At 36.0% G+C, this 19,248-nt stretch overlaps 1 protein-coding gene across 1 annotated transcript in view; it reads right to left on the minus strand.

The window, feature by feature from the left end:
* TENM3 (teneurin transmembrane protein 3) overlaps nucleotides 1-19,248 on the minus strand; it is a 1,298,714-nt gene that overhangs the window by 862,040 nt on the left and 417,426 nt on the right. The window contains 1 exon segment of the mRNA XM_050338169.1: nucleotides 2,478-2,517. The gene's annotated coding sequence lies outside the window, so the exon portion shown is untranslated.

Here is a 19,248-nt window from a genome sequence, read left to right on the forward strand (position 1 = left end):
GATTGCTTGCTGTGTAATAATGTATCCTAATAACTCCCAGTGGGAACATCCACTTGAAGGAGAAAGGAAGTGATGAGAATGTGAATAGTAACAAATCATTAGAAAGAGTATTCACTCAAGAGTTGTAAGATAATTCACAAACGAAACGGCTTATTGACTACTGAAGTATAAAGGTACTGAGATCTGGAAGATGTAAATTGCAGTGAAAATAAATTTGAATGAAAAGTTAAATAGCAGATATAAAAAAAGACAGTCTGTCTTTTGACAGACTTTAATATGCTGAAGTCCATATTGGTCAAGTTAGTATAAACTATAATACTAAACTCAAGAGTGGACTTTTGCAAGGACCTTTTCTAGGGCCTGTGTTGTTCAACATTCATAAATGATCTGGGAAAAGGGGATGAGAGTTGATGAGGAAAGTTGCTGATCAGTTATTTGTGTTAGCCAGGACAAGGACAGAATGTAGAATTTTAGAAATTCTGCGCTCACAAGCCTGAGTGATGGGGAAATACAATGGCAGAATAAATGTAAATAAATGTAAAGTGACGCACAAGTGGGGTGAGGGAGGGTGGGAAATTTAAGTGAGCTTGGAGTTGACAGTCACTGTGGAGAAATGAGCCCATGGTTCATACAATATCAGTATTCATTGAGAAACTAAGGAAAAGCTAAGGGAGTAATTTTGAAACAGTATAAACGTAAGAACTTCTCTCATTTTGAAAGTCACCTATAGCATGCAAAATCCAAAACAGGGCAACAAAGTTGAACAATGTCTTCTGTACAGAGAGCAGAGTAGGATACTTCTCTTGAAAAGGTTTCCAAACAAGGATTTATATGAGGCTCACAAATCACTGGTGGAGTTTGGGGAAAGAACTGTTTACTGCTCAGTAAATCCAATGGAATATAGATTCAAATTAAGATAGAAGAAATCACATTCAGAACAAAAAAAAGTGTAGTTCTTGATACGCAAAATGAAAAGGGTAGTAGACCTGTGCAACTTGTTACAAAGGTATCTATTCTAAGATTTAAATAGGTTTATGGGAATAAATTAATGGAATAAAAATGAAAAATCTTAATCTCTAGAAACTACATATATATACTACAAAATTTCATCAGCTAGAAGTGTTGGAGGGTGGTTAGTTTTGTTCTTACTTTTGTCTGGATATAGATTTATAATCAGTGCCCAGAGAGAGGATGCTGTCCAGACAATTCTTATCCTAATCTGATGTGGCCATTCTTGTTTTGCTATGTTTTCCCTAGTTGTTATTTTTATGCAGTTCCCTGAAGTGGGCATGGATGCCTTTGGGGTACCTAATTGTGTTGATGTGTGATACACAGAAAATACTCCATTCTCAATTTTGGATTACTCTTGTAGGAGTAGAAAGGAAGAACAATCATAAAATGTAAGTGCTACTGCACTTCACTTGCAATGCTAGTATCTTATAAGTGAATCACTAGAAAAGTGCAAACATGGAATCTCTCTGAAAAGTTAAGTCTTCCAATGTGAATTGCCCTTTGCCATTGAAGAATATCTTTTGGCAACAATTGGAATACCAATGAGATTAACCATACTTCCTCTAAAGCTTTTCAAATGAAACAACATGGCTTTATCATAGCATTGAGTAGTAACACTTCATTTAATATGCACATTAATTATTGCTGAATTATAATGGAGTGCCTAAAAAGATGTATAATGCTCACATTAATACTAAATGAATTCATTATGATCAGTGTAATTACAATGAATACTAACTAAATTAATGGCAGCTAGACATGCTAGAAAAAGTGTTACCCATTTACTTAACATGTTCCAAACAGAATATATTTTGTTAATGCAGTTGTAAGAGTAGTGTGAATAGTTTGAATAGTAGTGTGAAGCAGAGTGTTTAGCAGAGATTTTTTAGTATCGTTGAACAACAAATGATTTTACTGCATTTTGGGTGTGTATGTATATGTATATCTATATACACACAACATGAAAGCATTATCTGAATTAAATATAAATAAAGCTTCAAGTCAATCTGGTTATTCTGTTTGTCTTTAGCTTCACTTTTATACATACAAGAATAAAATTCTAGATGCACAGTTAGGAAAATAGAAAGTCAGGGAACAGACTACACATACTGCTGTGTCCAAGTTTTTCACTCCAGTATTCATTCTGTTGTGCACTCTACAGATCAACCATGTTCTAGGCAAAGCCTGATGTCAGGTGGTATGTTTAGCATGCTTCTGCATTTATATTTCTTGACCTGTTGGCCTAAGCTTTACATAAACTATTCTTGCCGATGGCAAAAGAAATCTGGTTTGGGGATTGTATCTGTAGCCACATGCCAGATGTCTCACGGGCTCTCACAGAGCATTAATTGTGCACCAGTTTTCAAGGAAGAACATAGTGGTATCCATGAGATAAATTTTTAGCAGATTGAGAAGAATAAAATGTGAAGCCTAATTCAACAGGAGAAACAAAAAGAATTACTTACAATGCTCTTTTCAATCAATGAAGTGCAATTTTGCTGCCATCTGTGAAAACAAACACAGCAAAAGAAATAAAATTTCACATAAGTCACAGAATTATAGAAATTTTATGTACAAGTTAACAGAGTATAACTAGATGTTATATTACTAATAGCTAGAATATGATTACACTTCTTCCTCTACTTTGATTCAACACTCTGATTCAAAGGCAACTTCATCAACTCAATTCCTTCTTTTACATTCACACATCTAATACAGCATAAACCGTAAAAAACATTCATTGCTTTGTCCAAAAAGAAAAGTCAGTGGATTAGTAGGGCAAACAAGGATTGAAAATGTTTCCAAACCCTTGACAAAGCATCAAAACACAGCTTGATTCTTTGTTCACACAATAGAAGATATAAAGAAAAAAATATCATCCTTTAACTTTTCTTGTATTGTATTTCAGAGGAAGATGAACTGTAGCCTTCCGGCAATCGCTAATGCAGCGTTTGTATTCTGTGTTGAGATTATCCACTTGGGTGCTGCACTGAAGCTGCCTGGGCTATTTTGACACTGCATCCAGATGCTCCAATTTTGCTTCAGTGACTCAGAGCAGAGCCAAAATGCCTTAAAGCAATGTTCAAAGGGTTAGGTCTTGATGAACAATTAAAGTACTCAGAAGAAGTGTTTCTGAACATCTCTGACTGAAGTGACTTAAGTGGCCTTAGTGTGACATCCAGGTAGGGAATACGTAGTAGAAAGATTCAGTTCTATGCTTCAGGTGAATGTGGATTTTGCCCCATTTTTATAGGAAAAATAAAAACAAAGTGCAAGGACAAAAGAGAAATACTCCATGATTTTAACTGCAGTATAGCAGTTCTATAAAGACTGAACATTTGTCTGCTTTATATAAACCACTCTAAAAAGTCTAGTTAGAAATATTTTATTAAAGTTACACCTTGTTTGAGACCTAAATAATTTACTGGTGGAGCAAGACTTTTTTTTTTTTTTTTTTTTTTTTTTTTTTAATTTTTTTTTATATTTAAATGAATGGAAATCCTGTAGAATCTGAGCACAGTTTCACACAAAGTAAACATCTATGTACTTCAGTAGCCCATAAAAGAAAACTTAGCTAACTCAAACACCAAGTGTTATTATTTATACTGTTAAATATTTATGGGATTGGAAAATAATTTTGTAAAGTGTCCTTCATTTAATTGAAGATTAACCTCATCTACTAAATATTCATGTCTAGGCTTCGCGAATGAAGATTTGAGAAGGGCTCTACCCATGCTTGCTACAAGCGCACTGATGGCTAAAAAGGCCAATGTGAGATAGACAAGTCCGGTTGCAGAAGGCACAGCAGAAAGACTCCCCAGGTGATATCGACGAGACGCGATTCTTTCTGCGTTGTCTTTTCTCCTCGAGAGTGATCCTGCGTGTGTTCTCGAAAGCAGCAGCAGCGTTATAGATGATGTGTCTCCAGGCCTCCCAGTTGGAGGCCAGAGTAGACCAATGGTGGTGATCAATATGGCCAAGGCTGAGGGATTGTTTCAGGCAGTCCTTGGATCTCCTCTTCGGGGCTCCTCTCTTGTGGCAGCCAGTGGCAAGTTCCCCACAGAGCACGATCTTAGGGAGGCGGTAGTCCTGCATCCTGGAGACGTGCCCTGCCCAGCGCAGCTGTGTTCTCAGCAGCATGGCCTCAATGCTCGTGACTGCTGCCTGTTCAAGGACAAACATGTCGGTCCCATAGTCAGTCCAGTGGATGTTTAGGATTGTGCAGAGGCAGTGCTGATGGAAGCGTTCTAAGAGATGCAAGTGGTGCTGGTAAATGACCCATGATTCAGACCCATATAAAAGAGTAGACAGTACAATGGCTCTGTAAACACTGATCTTAGTACTTTTCTTCAGGTGTTTGTTTTGCCACACTCTTTTATAGAGTTTACCAAAAGCTCTGTATGCCTTTAGCTAACCTGTTGTCTATTTCTGCATCAATCTTACCGTCTGAGGAGATGATGCTTCCCAGGTAATTAAACTGCTGGACTGACTAAATACTACAAAAGCAGAGAAATACATAAGGCTCCATCACAGGTTTGACTCAACCAGAGAGGCCCTGAAGCAAAAAAGTAGAGGCAACTGATCACCTAATGCTTAGACTAATAATACATTTTTTTAAACTTTCTTAATAAATAAGAACAAAGAATTTTCATTTTATATGTGCTCAGCATAAATTTATTGTGAAGAAATCATGCTTTAGCTATTTCATTTACAATTTCATATTTTTCATTCTTAGATTTTGCTTGGTATTGAGAAAAATAAGCCTGGAAAGGTTCCCATGTTTGCAAGAGTTTCAGTTTGGGATTTTTTTAGGTTAGGTTTTTTTAAAGTTCTGGAGCATCAATTTTAGTCTTCTGATACATGATGAAGTAAGAAAACAATTTCAGGTGGCAAGTGTCATTGAAGAAGGTTTTACCTGAACACGTGCAGGATTTAAGCTGGAGGAGACAGATTTGATACAGAATACATACTGTGTACCAGGTGGGAGTTAACTGTGGAAAGTCTGGAGAGAGACATGCTGAGATAACTGAGGGATGTCCTTAAAGACTTTTTATAAAAAAAAAAAATTCACTTCAAAAATTCACTTTATGATTCTTCCATCACCTTCTATTCCTCTGTTTCTGTTAACATTGCATCTCATTACTGCTGCCAGTTAGCTCACGTGTTGTGCTGATTGGGCAGGACAGAAGAAACACACCCCAGGTTTGCCTGCCCTGATGATTTCATGGTCGGGTTACAGGTTTCATCAAACCCTACATGCAGTGCAGAAGTTGTCCATGTACTAAAACTTCGTACTCCCATTTGCTTTGTATGAGTGGAAAATCACTTTAAAGATTTATATCTTGGATACTTGTTTGTATACCACTAAATTTATTTTTTCTTGTTTTGTTAAATCCATAAAGTACAAGAAGATTCTTAGAGATAAAACACAACGTGTATAAGATTTACTACTAAAATAATGTATTACAGCTGTTTAAATCTAAGAATCTGGGAGTGGAAAGAAAGAAACAAAGACTGATTATTTGCATTTTATGACTGCTTTCACCTCTGTAGTTCAGAAAACATTTTTGGTCTTAAAAATAAAGCATTGGCTGAAATATCCTAATTTCTCAGAATGGAAACTAGTTTTAGTTTTATGGACTAAGAAAGTCCAGCATTATTGAGAAAGACAGATGATTGTTTAAAAATAGAATTCAGTATGTTTTGTTAGCAACAGCTTTTGCTTGAACAATGAACTATAAGAATCCAATGCATTAATCTTTTTGCAAAAGGGTCAACAAACAAAAAAATACAAGTTAGTAAATACACCTGACTCTTCCAGAAATAATGTTGCTTTCTTTGGATGTTCTGATTAGAAGTCTTCTAGAAAAATGCACTATTTTGGGAGAACTGCCACATATGAACAACTCTGGGTTCAAGCATATTTTCTATCAGCATTTAATAAAAAAAGCACCAGCAACAATCAAATCTATTAGATATTTCCAAATAGCCTTCTGATTTAAAGTGAGAACATCAGGGATACCTAAATACCTGCTATGGTATAACTGCCTTTCATAGCAGATCTAGATTTCTAGGGCACTTAATGTGCATAGACTATTCCCTTCCCCCATGAAATGCACAGTGATCTCTGAATATGTGAAATAAGAAAAAGAAAGAATTTCTTCATTTTCCCGAGTAAACTTCAGAAAGGGAGAGATGAAGAAAACTAGTCATGAAGGTTTAGGAAGCTTGACTTGATTATTTGGATTGTGTCTTGATCTTTCTATTGTATATCTCTTGAAAAAGGAAGTTCACGTTATGTTCTTGACCACTCATTCACTGATATAAAGTAAAAGATAGCTTGGGAAACCAAGATTAAAACCAAGCTCTTTTTCTAGTTAGGGAATGGCACATTACCATTCTTCTCCTTTACTGCAACTATACAGGAAGGGAAAATCATCCACTAAATTAAGACTGCACTTTTTTTTGGCTTTTCCTTAAATTCTTTGGCAATGTAAGAGATAGAAAAAATGATTCAGATTTCATAAATAGGCAGTGCTGGTTTTGTATCAATCTTTGTGTCTGAATTGAAATAAGCATTCATGTAGCTAGGAAGTTCTACTACACTTTCATAACTAAGAACACCAGTTCAGTACAGGTTCTTGAATTAAGAAGTGTTAGGAAACACAAAATTATATGCAGCAGGGGTTTATGTATTAATGGTTTTTCAGTTAGATGTTTTAACAAAAGGGGCATTGAAAAAAGTCAGTCATCTCCCTCCTGTACCCCTCCTCCCCAATTTAATTAAAATTATGCATTTGTTGAATAAATAAAATCATATTTTGATTTCATTTGGAACTGAAAGAAATATTCGAGAAATATTTAGGAACAAAAAGCATGGAGAAGAATTATCCTTCAACATTTCCAAAAGTAGCATTTTTATGCAATCATTAATCTGTATACTTGACAGAGACATAGGCAACTTTGCAGAACTTATTTAAACACAAAACTAAAGAACTGGAAATGAAAGATTAGGTTTACACACTCTTTGTAAATCATTCATGGAAGTAAAGAGAATCCCCCCTCTCTTCACTTATTCAATAGCTCTGTGGTTAGGGCCTCATCTGATATACAATGTGGGACAATCAGGTTCAAGACCTTGTCTGCACATTCTTGAACCCACATTTTCACTTTCCCAAAAGAGATCTTAAACCAGTGAGAAATCTATAATTGGCTTCTCTCAATCCCCATGGAAAAATCTGTTCTGCATGGATTATTTAAATACTGAGTCAAAGAGAGAGAATGACTCTTTGGTCTGGTGGTTAAAGAATTCACTTGGGAGGCACACAGCTAGGTCAAAGTAGCAGTTCAAATAGCTCAGGTGAGAGCATACTGCTTCAGAATATCCATTGGCTTGGTGCTTCCCCTGGAAGGTAGAAAATAAAGGTTTATATCTCAGTCAGGGGAAGGAGTTGAAACCTAGTCTCCTATATATAGGAGTTAATAATAATAATAATATAATAATGGCCAGTCTTCGCGAGCGAAGATCCGGGGAAGGTCTTTACACCTTCCAGCCTGCGCATTGGATTTTTTAGGTGAGACACAGTGTGCGCGGAACTGAGCCCACCCTTTAATCCTAAGGTTCATCTGCCGGGGCCAAGCGAGCTTGGACGGTGGCAGCGAGGTCCTTAGGACGTAGGTGGGTTGCCTTTAAGGGCTAACGAGCCCCACCTGCCCGGGAGTGGCCCTGACCGGGAATCGAACCCGGGTCTCCGCGGTGATAGCGCGGCGCCTTTACCACTAGACCACCAGGGGCTCCATATAGGAGTTACTGCATTAAAAAACATATCGATCTTCAGCTTTGTGGGGGTAGAGGTGAGTGGGTGGAGAGGGGAAGACCAAGAAGAGAAACAGTTGCTATTTCTTTGCTGCTAGTTGAATCTATTCCTTGTTCAAAATGAGAAAAATAAAGCCATTACAAATTTCAGTCTGAATTTTAACAACACTTACATTGACTGTTTTTTAATCTTTAGCCATCAGTTTATTCGCTAGAAACATATTCAGATATTTAACACAAAAACACATTTTCCTCCATGCAGGCTAAGATTAGACTCACAATTTAAGACTGGATTAAAATTTTTTGCATATGTGAAACTGTGCTATATATAGTGTATATATGTGTGTGTGTATACACAATAATCCTTGTGGAGCTAGGATTGACTGCCATTTAAGAACTAGTTTATGAATCAAGCTGTTAGATTCTGGAAAGTGAGAGGGAAATATTACAGAAGGAGCACTATTAAGTTAACATTTCAAATTGTACAGGGTGCAGTTATACTTTTTAGCAGGAAAGGACATAACTGTCGTGGTTTTGCCCAGCCAGCCAGCCCCTGGGGCTGAGAACGGTTTTGTCCAGGTGGATTTCCAGACAGGAAGCCAATTAAAACTCTCAGTAACACCTTTGCTAATTACATATTTAAGAAAACAGAAGAGAAGGTTAGTTGCGCAGTTGAAATTAGGCAGCCATGTAGGAGGAGTGGCAGCGGACCCCGAGTGGGCCAAGGCCCCCTCCTCCCCTGGCCCTGGGCTGGGGGCAGGTGTGGCACTGAAGCCCCCTTCTCTCTTGTAAGAGAGTGGAGAAAAAAAAAAGTTTAAAGGACTGACTGCTTGGATGAAGAACTGCTACAGAAGAATTCCAGCAAAGAGATAACGGAGTGACCAAGGTCAAAGCTGGCAGCTGCAGGAGAGAGAAGAACAGTGTAAAGGGGGGTTTGTTTCTCCCCCCTTTTGCTCTCTTCCTTCAGCAGGGAAAAGATTGAAAAATAATCCCTGCTACCTATAAGAGTTTATTGGGGTGAGGAGACCCCATGTTGCTCGTGAAGGAGCCTACACTAGAGTAAGTTGCATGAGGAAGCCGAGACTTCATGAAAAGGACTGAGATAAGGCAGAGACCTGCTGAAGATTTTGTGACCTTAAGGGAAACCTACGCTGGAGCGAGACGGCTCAGGTGGGATGTTGGGATCCGTGTGTGGGATCCATGCTGCTGTTGAAGATTTGTGACCCTGAGAGAGCCTTACACCGGAGCAGAAAACAGCTCGGGTAAGGATGTTGGGATCCGAGTGAAGGATCCATGCTAGACCCATGCTGGAGAGGTCTGTCAAGGACTGTTCTCCCATGGGAAAGGACCTCACAGGAAAACAGGGGTGGACTCATAAAGCCATTATCTCCTGTAATCCTGTGGTGAAGATCCATGGTAGGCAAGTGTCCCCTTGTAAGCCCCATGGAAGAGAAAACCTTCAGAGCCTGGGTAACCCCCAGCCTCTGGTCTTAACCCAGGAGGGGGGGCGGGTAGGCCCAGCCCTGGAGGCTGACACAGAGAAGGAGAAAGAATTCCAGCTGCGATGAGAGTGCTGCAGAGTTATTGAAGAGACCTGGAACTCCGAGAATGGAGAAAGGGACTGCTTCTCCTCCTTGGACTGATATAAAGGGGGAGAAGTATTTCTGTAAATACATAGTACTTTTACTTAAGTAGAGTTGTTATAGATATAGTTCCTTAGTAGTTTTTATTTTGCTAGTAATAAATGCTCATACTATTTTCCCCAAATCCAGTCTCTTTTGTCTGCATAAACCTTCTCTCAGCTAATAGTAATTGTGTGGGGGGTGTGAAAGCAAATTAATCGAGAGCAAAACCATGACAATAACACAAATTCAGTAATAATTATTTATAAATAATTCAGTATAGTTCTTCTGGAATTATTAGCTTTCAATTTCTTGTATCATGATTGTGAGCCTCCTATTGTATAGTGTTTGTACAGTATTTTATATTTCATTTATCATATAGTACCTCCAAACACATTTGAGTCTGCTTTATGAGGAAACAAAACATTGTACAGAATAACAGAAAAGTAAACCTGAATTCCTGATTACTTCCCATCAGCACTGCCCGGAGAATTCATTTCCTTTCCTGAACATTAGACACAGAATTTTGCTGTTGTTGTTTAAATTTGAATAAAGCATAATTAACTTATAGTACTTATTCTTATTTTTCTTTCATTGTCGATATATCTCTCCTAAAACCTTCATGTTTTTCTGATAGCATTCAGAAGCTCCAGGGATATAAATAACAAGTTAACTGGATGTAAATCTTTCAAGAGAAAGTTGGTTTCAAGAGTAAAAGTTTGGTGAAATGCTAAGCTTGAAATAAAGCACAGTTTTGGATAAAGAAACATTTTCAGCTTAATAAAACTGCTTCAATAATTTAATTTGATAAATATAAAAATATTATATATTCAGAAGTATTCATTCTTAGGTCACTTCTACACAGTATGTTGTTCTGCATCTCTACAAAGCACACAAAGTCACTATTTAGTTCTTAACAAGAAAGTAAAAATATGCTACTGTTTCCTACAGGACTTTTTTTCACAATATGGGTACATGCCAAAAAAATATAATCTTTTCAAATTTGCCTGTTAATAACAAGCATAAATTATATTTTTTTCAAACCAGCTTTTTGCCAATGAACATGCTCATTTGCATAAATTTTGCTTCTCATGGGAAGTCTAACTTTTTATGATTCCTATGGTAAATTCTCCCCCCAGCATTCCCCAAAAAAGGAAACATCTTTTCTGGCTAAAGAAATTAATTTCTTGGGGAAGGAGGAAGAAAGTTTAAGTGTTGGAAGTTCCTAATTTTCAACCAACTCCAGGAAAAAATAAAATAATCTTAAATATAAATTTGCTTAATGAGAATGTTTTAGATCTGTACTGGAAAATGAAGAATTCTTGATAAATGGTCTATGCTAATAAAATTTATGTTGTTTTCATCTCAGATATTTTCATGGGATAACTATTCAATGAAAACCAGTGGGTATTATGGGTAAGTTCATCCTCTTATGACTGACAGATGAAGAGGATATCAGTATCAATAATAGTGGAAATTTTTATTTGGATCTTACTGGCTATTGTACCAGGCCACTGATAAACATACAGTGGTCTACAGGTGCTTTCACATAAACAATAACAATTTTACAATTTTGCTTTTCAGCTATATAACAAATACTTCACAAAAGAAAAATATTGCTGAATGGGCTTCAAATATGTTTTTATAAATTATGGATTAAATTGTAGGGAAAAAATAAAATATAACCCCCCCAAAAAAAACAAACAAAAAAAGTATCTCATTATGTTATTCAGAAATGGTCATAAAATGAAAACACCTTAATTCATTCAATAGATAAGCAAACCAGAAAAAGATTCAGGCTTTGCTAATTACTTTTGTAAAAAACCCAAAAACCCCAAAAAAACCCAAACCCCACAGTTCAGAACTGTATTAGTTAAATTTACAGATGTAATTTTCCAAAAGCATTGTATGATTTTCCTACCCGCTCACTACTGAATGATAATTCACCTGAACTTACTTTAATTGCAGCATCACCGAGAAGAAAGTATTAATGGCAAACTCAATACAAAGCAATGAAGCTTTCATCATAGAAAAGGAAGTTTATCACTGAATCTTCTATGATCAGGATTGGGTACAAGATTTTATCAGAGATAAGAAAAACACACACCAACAAAAACCACTGCAACAACACTTACACAGACTATTTTTAGCAGATACTGTGTTGCTTTTGTTGTTTTTAAACTTTGAAATAGAAAAGGAGAAACTAAAAATTTATGGCTCAGTATAACAATATGCAAACTTCTTTTGTTTAGAAATTTGTTCAGAAATCATACAGTAATCCTTTGTGACTAAAAAAATAATTAGATAAGAAACCAATTAAGAAGTCAAAGCTAATATAATAAGTAGTTTTGTGGTACATTACACCATACTCCTATACAAAATTTTTCACTAATTTATACATATAGAAGAATTACTAAATTGTCCCTGGGTTATTGGTCTCTTAATCTTGCATATTAATTCAGGTAATGTACCACAACAATTAGCTTCTATTCAATTATTCTTATTTATGTAATATAACCTCAAATTTTGTTACTTTTGTTGCTGAGAAAGAGGAAGAAGCCACTGTATTTCTATTGTCATCTCATTTCTAGTCCTCATGAGGCTCTTTTTTCTTACCAAAGTGAGAATCTTTCACAATCATTAATGCCAGTTTTTATTTCTTTAATTAGGTGTTTCTATTAGGACCTTTTCAGTGAACTCTTCACAATTTAATAAACTTCTGCTTCACTACTCTAGCTGATTGTTTCGGAGTTGTGCTGAACACATTCCTGATCTGCAAAAAAGCCGCTTTCAAGGTCTTTCATACATAATCCCCTAGTAATTACAAAGGTTCTGTTTGCAACAATAGGCAAGCCTGAGAGGACTTCTATAACCCTGAATCACACATCAAATTTTACTTGGACATTTCAGTTAAATGTGCTTCCCTTGAGCCCCAAACTTGCATTCAAAATCTGTGAGATGCCAAAACATAAGATCTGAAAGGTTATGATGAAGGTAACTATGTCTATACAAAACACTGAAAAAAATGAAATACAAAACACAGCTTGGATAAAAGCTTTAGTTGGGGAGCAGTTAAGTCCTCATTAGAAAAGCAAAGTTGACAGAGCTTAGAAGCACTTATTTTAGAGCTGATAACCATTAATCATCTTTACAGATCTTTTTCCCCCCTAGGATTTTAACAGTGCTTGTGTAATTACTCATACTTTTTTTAATATTATATTTATTTTTTTAGGGAAAAATGTCTCTTTATGTGAAAGAAAAGACCTTGCCAGATTTTTTACTTAGTTACAACCATTGCTTTCAGGTGTATGACCCCTGAGCTATCAGAAGTCACCTTTCCAATTACTTTATATATAAAAAGGAGAAAGGTGCAATACATATCTTCACAAATACAGAATCCTCTTTGTTCTCTTGTCTTTTTCCTTCTCTGAGTCTTCTCTATCTATTGCTTGTTGACCAAGAGCATACTTGTAGGGGGCTTTTTTACACCAAGTTCCATCTCTAACTCAAATCAAAAATTATAAGAGCCCAGAATAAAGTAAACCACTTCAATATACCTGATCTTACGTTGGATTAAAAAGCTTTAGAAAAATCTCAAACTGCTTTATGCAGTTTGCTGCCAATACAACTGGCCTAAACTATGTTAAATCATGTTGTGGGATGACAATACTCTAGAATAAAAATGGTCTGATAATGATCACTACATTTGAAAGGACATCTATAATGTTAAGATCAATTTTATGTAAAAGGCTGTAATATTAATTTCCAATATATAAGATGCCTTCTGTTACTGTTACCTTAAGTTTTCCAGCTTAATATGTGTTGTGTTTTTCACTCAGTAGGGGAATACTCCCTAAAAAGAACTGTGAAAGCCAATACCTATTAGCAAAAACGAGACTAGGGAACTGTGCAAATGATTTTCCACAATACTTCATCAATGAGTAACATCTGAAAGAAAACCAAAGGAACATTTTTTATCTAATTTCTTTTGTTGACATATTAAACTTTAACATAGATACCAAACACAGAAACAAGGAGAAGACAAGACATATCACTAATGTGTTCATCACCTTTTGCTTAATAAAAAGTTCTCTGAACAATCATCAGCTGTATGGAAATTTCACCTTTACGTTTGAACTTTCCCTGAAGGCTATTTAACCCCTATTTCCCAGGAACTCTCTTATCTCTATTACTGTGGGCAGTTTGCTGATAAGTATATTTCTGTCTCTCCTGATGAAACTTTTTACTCCTTTCAATAACTATTCATATACTCAATGAGCCAGAGACACTAAAAATTATTGTTGAAGCAATTTACATGGGAAACCCAAGTTCTAATTACTATGCTAATGAATATTTATATATTGCATAGAAAGTGGAAAATACACTAACAAAGGAAATGTCTGAAGGTGTTACAATTAAGGTACTTGCAGAAAAGAAGAGGAGATGCAGGTTCAAGGAGATTTGCCTTCCCCTTCAAAACATGAGCTGATTATTTTAATAGCTTTTCCACTGAATGAAATAGGTCTGATTCACTTCTGTGATTCAGTTCATAAATTAATTCTGGATTTAACTATTTGTTATTTTCATTAGCAGACTGGGCAATCACAAACCATATGAAGTTCAAGGGAAGTGCCGGATTCTGCACCTACGATGGGGCAACCTCAGATGTTTGTACAGACTGGGAAATGAGATTCTGGAGAGCAATGCCACAGAAAGGGACCTGGGAGTCCTGGTCGATGGCAAGCGGAATATGAGTCAGCAGTGCCCTGGAAGCCAGGAGGGCCAACTGTGTCCTGGGGGCATCAGGCAAAGCATCGCCAGTCGGTCGAGGGAGGGGATTGTCCCTCTCTGCTCTGCACTGGGGTGGCCTCACCTTGAATATTGTGTGGAGTTTTGGGCACCACAATATAAGAAAGATATTCAGCTATTAGAGAGCACCCAAAGAAGGGCAATGAAGATGGTGAAGGGCCTTGAGGGGAAGCTGTATGAAGGTCACTTGGCCTGTTGAGCCTGGAGAAGAGGAGACTGAGGGGAGACCTCATTGTAGTCTACAGTTTATTCATGAGGGAAAGAGGAGGAGAAGGCACTGATCTCTCCTCTGTGCTGACCAGTGACAGGACCTAAGGGAATGTCCTGAAGTTGTGTCAGGGGAGGTTTAGGTTAGATATTAGAAAAAGGTTCTTCACCCAAAGGGTGGTTGGGCACTGGAATAGGCTCCCCAGGGAAGTGGTGACAGCATTAAGCCTGACAGAGTTCAAGAACTGTTTGGACAGTACTCCCAGGCACATGGTATGACTCTTGGGAATGGTCTTGTGTAGGGCCATGAGCTGGACTCAATGAATCTTGTGGGTCCCTTCCAACTCAGCAAATTCTGTGATTCTGTACATTTATTGCTTTTTAAATTACCTGTGATAATATATTTATGGTCAATACACACCTCTCAAACTGTTGCAAGTGCAAATAATACAGTTTGAAAGAATTTCGCTGTATTTCTGGAAAGAACTGTAGGTAAAAGCTATAAAGAAACATTCATATTTTAATTTGATAATCTTATATTTGCAGATGCAACTTTCAGGTTCCATCTCCACTCATAGTCACCATAAATTTATTTAAAAAAAAGAAAGATATCAACAGCCACACATGATGCTTTGTTATCATAAGCAACCTCCTATTCTCTAGCAGCTTGGAAACCAGTGCTAAAGTGCAATGGCATAAGGCACTTTGTAAAGCACTACTTAATAAATAAAACAAACACAACATGTCTGTTTCATTATAGTAGCCTCATCAGAATGCATTATAATAGTTTAGTGGGAATAGGACATGATCCATCAGGGATGACAATAACAAGGCTTGTATCAGAAAAAAGCAACTTCCTCTTCCTCATAAAGCATGAATGGAAAATTATAAGAGGGTGTACTCCAAATGTATAGAAACAAGGAATGAATATGACTTCCATATGAATAATTAAATGATTGCCCATGGGCTGTATACATCTAATAGTGAAGGGGCATGCCTTTGCCTCCATCAGTAAAGCAAATATTAGGGACCTTTTTTCACCCTTCTTATAATCCCTCTGCTAATAAAGTACCATTTAAAGCCTTGATAATATTCCTAATGCCCCATGTATCCTCGTCATTGACTGTCTTAGGAATGGGTACTTCAAAGACCCAAGAGGACATCAGTAGGCCTTTGGAATTGCTGCTGTGGAGGTAGAAAGGCTTGAAAGAAAGACAGCTGAACACTTTGCTTGGTCTGCCAGAAAACCCTTCCATTGTAGGACTCTTGAAGGTGAAAGAACACGAAGTACCAGTTGCCACCACGACAGTGCATCATGGGCAGGACCGAACAAATCAAGACTCCATGATCCCCATCCATAAGATGATCTGCCAGCTGGAGAGCCAAGAAGTGGTCAGCAAGGTCCGCTCACCCTTCAATAGCCCCATTTGTCCTGTGTATAAGTCTAATGGAGAATGGAGATTGACAGTGGAATATCATGGCTTGAATGAAATTTTCCCTCCTCTGGGTGCTACTCATGTGCCAGACATGTTGGAGCATCAGTATGAACTGGAGTCCAAGGCTCAACTAAAAAAATATTGGCATAATTCCCTGGAATGGTATTTTGTGCACATGTTTTAAATTTTTTCTGCATTTAAACAGATATGACTCTCTGAGAATATGTTACCTAAACGGAAGAAAAGGGTAATTATGGAACAAAAAGGTAAGAAAAAATAATGTGTATAGCACTGTAGCAGCTCTTCATCTGCACCATGAAGATAAAATTGTCTCACACAGACTTGCACAGATTTCAGACTGGATATGAAATAAGATAGAATCACTAGATATTCCTTGGACATCCACTTTATATTTCACTTAACTAAATCCTCTACCCATTAAAATTATATTGAAGCTTTCAGTAACTCAAATTTTATCAGGATTTCAGACATATCCTATTAGTAAGAACAGAAATTTTTCAATCTATTTAAAAGACTTGATTAATGAATTATATACTTTTCTATAGTACACATAATAAGCTTTGTATCTTAGTGAAATGTCAGAAAAAGTAGGTGATGCTACATGGGATATGGGAAATTTACTATAATTTAATTTATACTGAAACTAGAATATGGAAGTTTGTTTTGGTTTTTTCCTGTTCTTCTAAACTGGTAACATGGTTGTATGCTCCCTATAATTATTTTTATGTTTTCCCAGAAAACTGTCTGCCATGCTAAAAAGGTAAAAATGATGAAAATCTGGTCATTTTTTCCCATTATTGTCTTATTAAAATTCAGAAACTTATCTTTCACAAAAGATTAATGAATTTTAGTCCTTCCACTCAAATGCTTAAAAAGGAAAAGAAACAAACCACCCTCCTAAAATTTAAAGACATTAATTTCATCTTCAAGTAGTGTACTAAGTGGTGTCTCTTGTGGTCTAGTTATTGGTAGGAGAGGAAAAGGTCATGTTCTTACAATTGAAACAGTAATGTATAAAACAAAATAACTGTGTTTATACACACAACATATAAACATAATCCCTATTGAAGTTATAGTCACATTATATCTATATATAGAGACCCCTGCATTTATATGTAAAGATCTGTCTGGAAGAGTTTACAAATTGCTACTTTATTTATTTCTATCACAGTGTCTGTGACGTTACTTCTAATTTTCTTTGCTCCTGTGAAGCAGCATACTGAACTCTTAAGGGAAAAGAAAACATACAAATGCTATTACAGTACACATTTCTAAGCAGCAGGAAGTCTGTAGTAAGTGTCAGAGATTGATCATAATTTTATTGCACATATAAACAGCCACTACCAGTTGTACTGTGCCAAAGGGTCATGGTATGTATCATCCATGCTGTACATTTAACCAACTCAGATTTTCAGAGAGGTAACAGCAAGCTTAAATTACTGAAAACAAACCGCAGTTAATGAAAACTTTTTGATCCAAGTTCATCTCCAAAACCAGAATAAAAATCTAAATCATACTTCTTTTCCAAGGGAATGGAAAGATGAGCTAAATATGTAAAAACATATGTGAACAGTGAAAACTTAGAGCATTTATACAAATGCTATATGCATTAATGTGCACACCTAACTAGATGCATAAAGAAATGCATGTATGCCATAAATTTCAGACATGCACCATAGAGTTCAAGGGCATGTTTTTAACCATAAAAATGTATGAGCAGGTTGCTAGCAAGTGTTCTGTAGAAGTATTTCATTCACAGTGCCAAAATCACATGAAAACTGGAAAATTTCAGAATTTACACATCAATAATTGTATGTAATCTGATTATTTTGAATTCAGTACAGAGATTATTACATTAATAACCACTTTAAGAATGAAAGCATTTAATTCATATAAAAGAGGTACACTTCTAAATTATTATAATAAATTCCTTAGGCTGGAGTATAACCATTTCTGAGATCAGCTAGGATTCTTGAACCAAGAAAAGGCCACTGCATGGTGCCGGGCTTTCATGAAGTAATTTCTTTGTATAGAAAAGCTTTACTGCAAGAAATAAGAAATTTACAGTAATTATAGAATCCTATTAAGATACTGTGAATTGAAAGTATATGGATATAGCAATTCTATTACATTTTCAACAAAACAAAATCCTTTGAGTCATAGTTTTCTTATCCCTCAACTCATCGAAACATCTATCTGCATTTGAAAGAAATATCACATATGCATTGACTGTTACAAACACATACTTTTGGGACTGACTCACAAATCATGTGAGAATTTGTCTTTCTTATAGAGTGGCTGTCACTGACAATTACCTTGATGCCTATCCAATATTCAGAATACCTCTAAAAAACACTTTAATTATGAAAATGCCATATTGTTATGTTTTCTCAAACATTCTCAAGGCTCTAAAGTATTTCTCAAAATATTCACTTGTGAATTCAGAGATAAGGATATTCATAAAAGAGTTAAACTCCTAAGAAACATCACCTTCCAAAAATTATTTTTCCCTACTGTAGGGAGAAGACAACATAAATTTAATGAAACCAAATATTCAATAGACAGGTTTTAAAAATGATAGTCTTCTCTGCTTGAAGAATGTTCATATCCCCATTAATATGAATGAAAGTTAACCATGCACAGGAAAAAAAAGAACAGATTTACTGAATGTATACTTGTTCTTTGGAATCTTTGAATATTTCATTTTAATAAATATATTTTAAGAAGATGTCTAGTTTATCAGAACAAAGGCTTTGGTTTCTGTTTAAAATTACTGAGGCGCAAGATAAGACCAGAAAAGTTCACCCGGCCATGTATATTTTACTGCAAACATGTCATTTTAGACATCTTTCAAAGATGTATCTGGATCTGAAAAGCAATCCTACTGAGGTATTTTTTCCAGTGCTCATTGACATATTCATGTAATGTAAAATCAATCAAAGCCAAAAAGCCCTTAAAACATAAACCCAAAACTGAACTAAAAAAAAAAAAAGTTATCTACTTGATATGAAAATACGTGTTTGCTTTACTTTGTGTTTCTAGAACTTCTGTGTTAAGAAAGTTCAGCAACCAAATTTATTTTATAATTATGTAAAAAATTGAAAGTACTACAACAGTATTGATGTATAGATATAACTAATTCATTCAGGAACTCTTCTATTTGGATAGAGAAGTAAGTGAAGCCATTAATAAAGCGTAGTTGTAGGTAGGAGCAAGAAAGTAGTGTCAACTTGAAAATTTAGCTTCCTGAAGAGTGACATGGAAGAGGTTTACTCTTTCACAAAAGGGGTGACTTTCAAGTCCCAAAATGTCTTTCATAACCTAA

The sequence above is a fragment of the Myiozetetes cayanensis genome, unplaced genomic scaffold (genome assembly GCF_022539395.1).
Source record: "Myiozetetes cayanensis isolate MyiCay16 unplaced genomic scaffold, myiCay2020 scf7, whole genome shotgun sequence".
In the NCBI taxonomy this organism is placed as follows: Eukaryota; Metazoa; Chordata; class Aves; order Passeriformes; family Tyrannidae; genus Myiozetetes; species Myiozetetes cayanensis.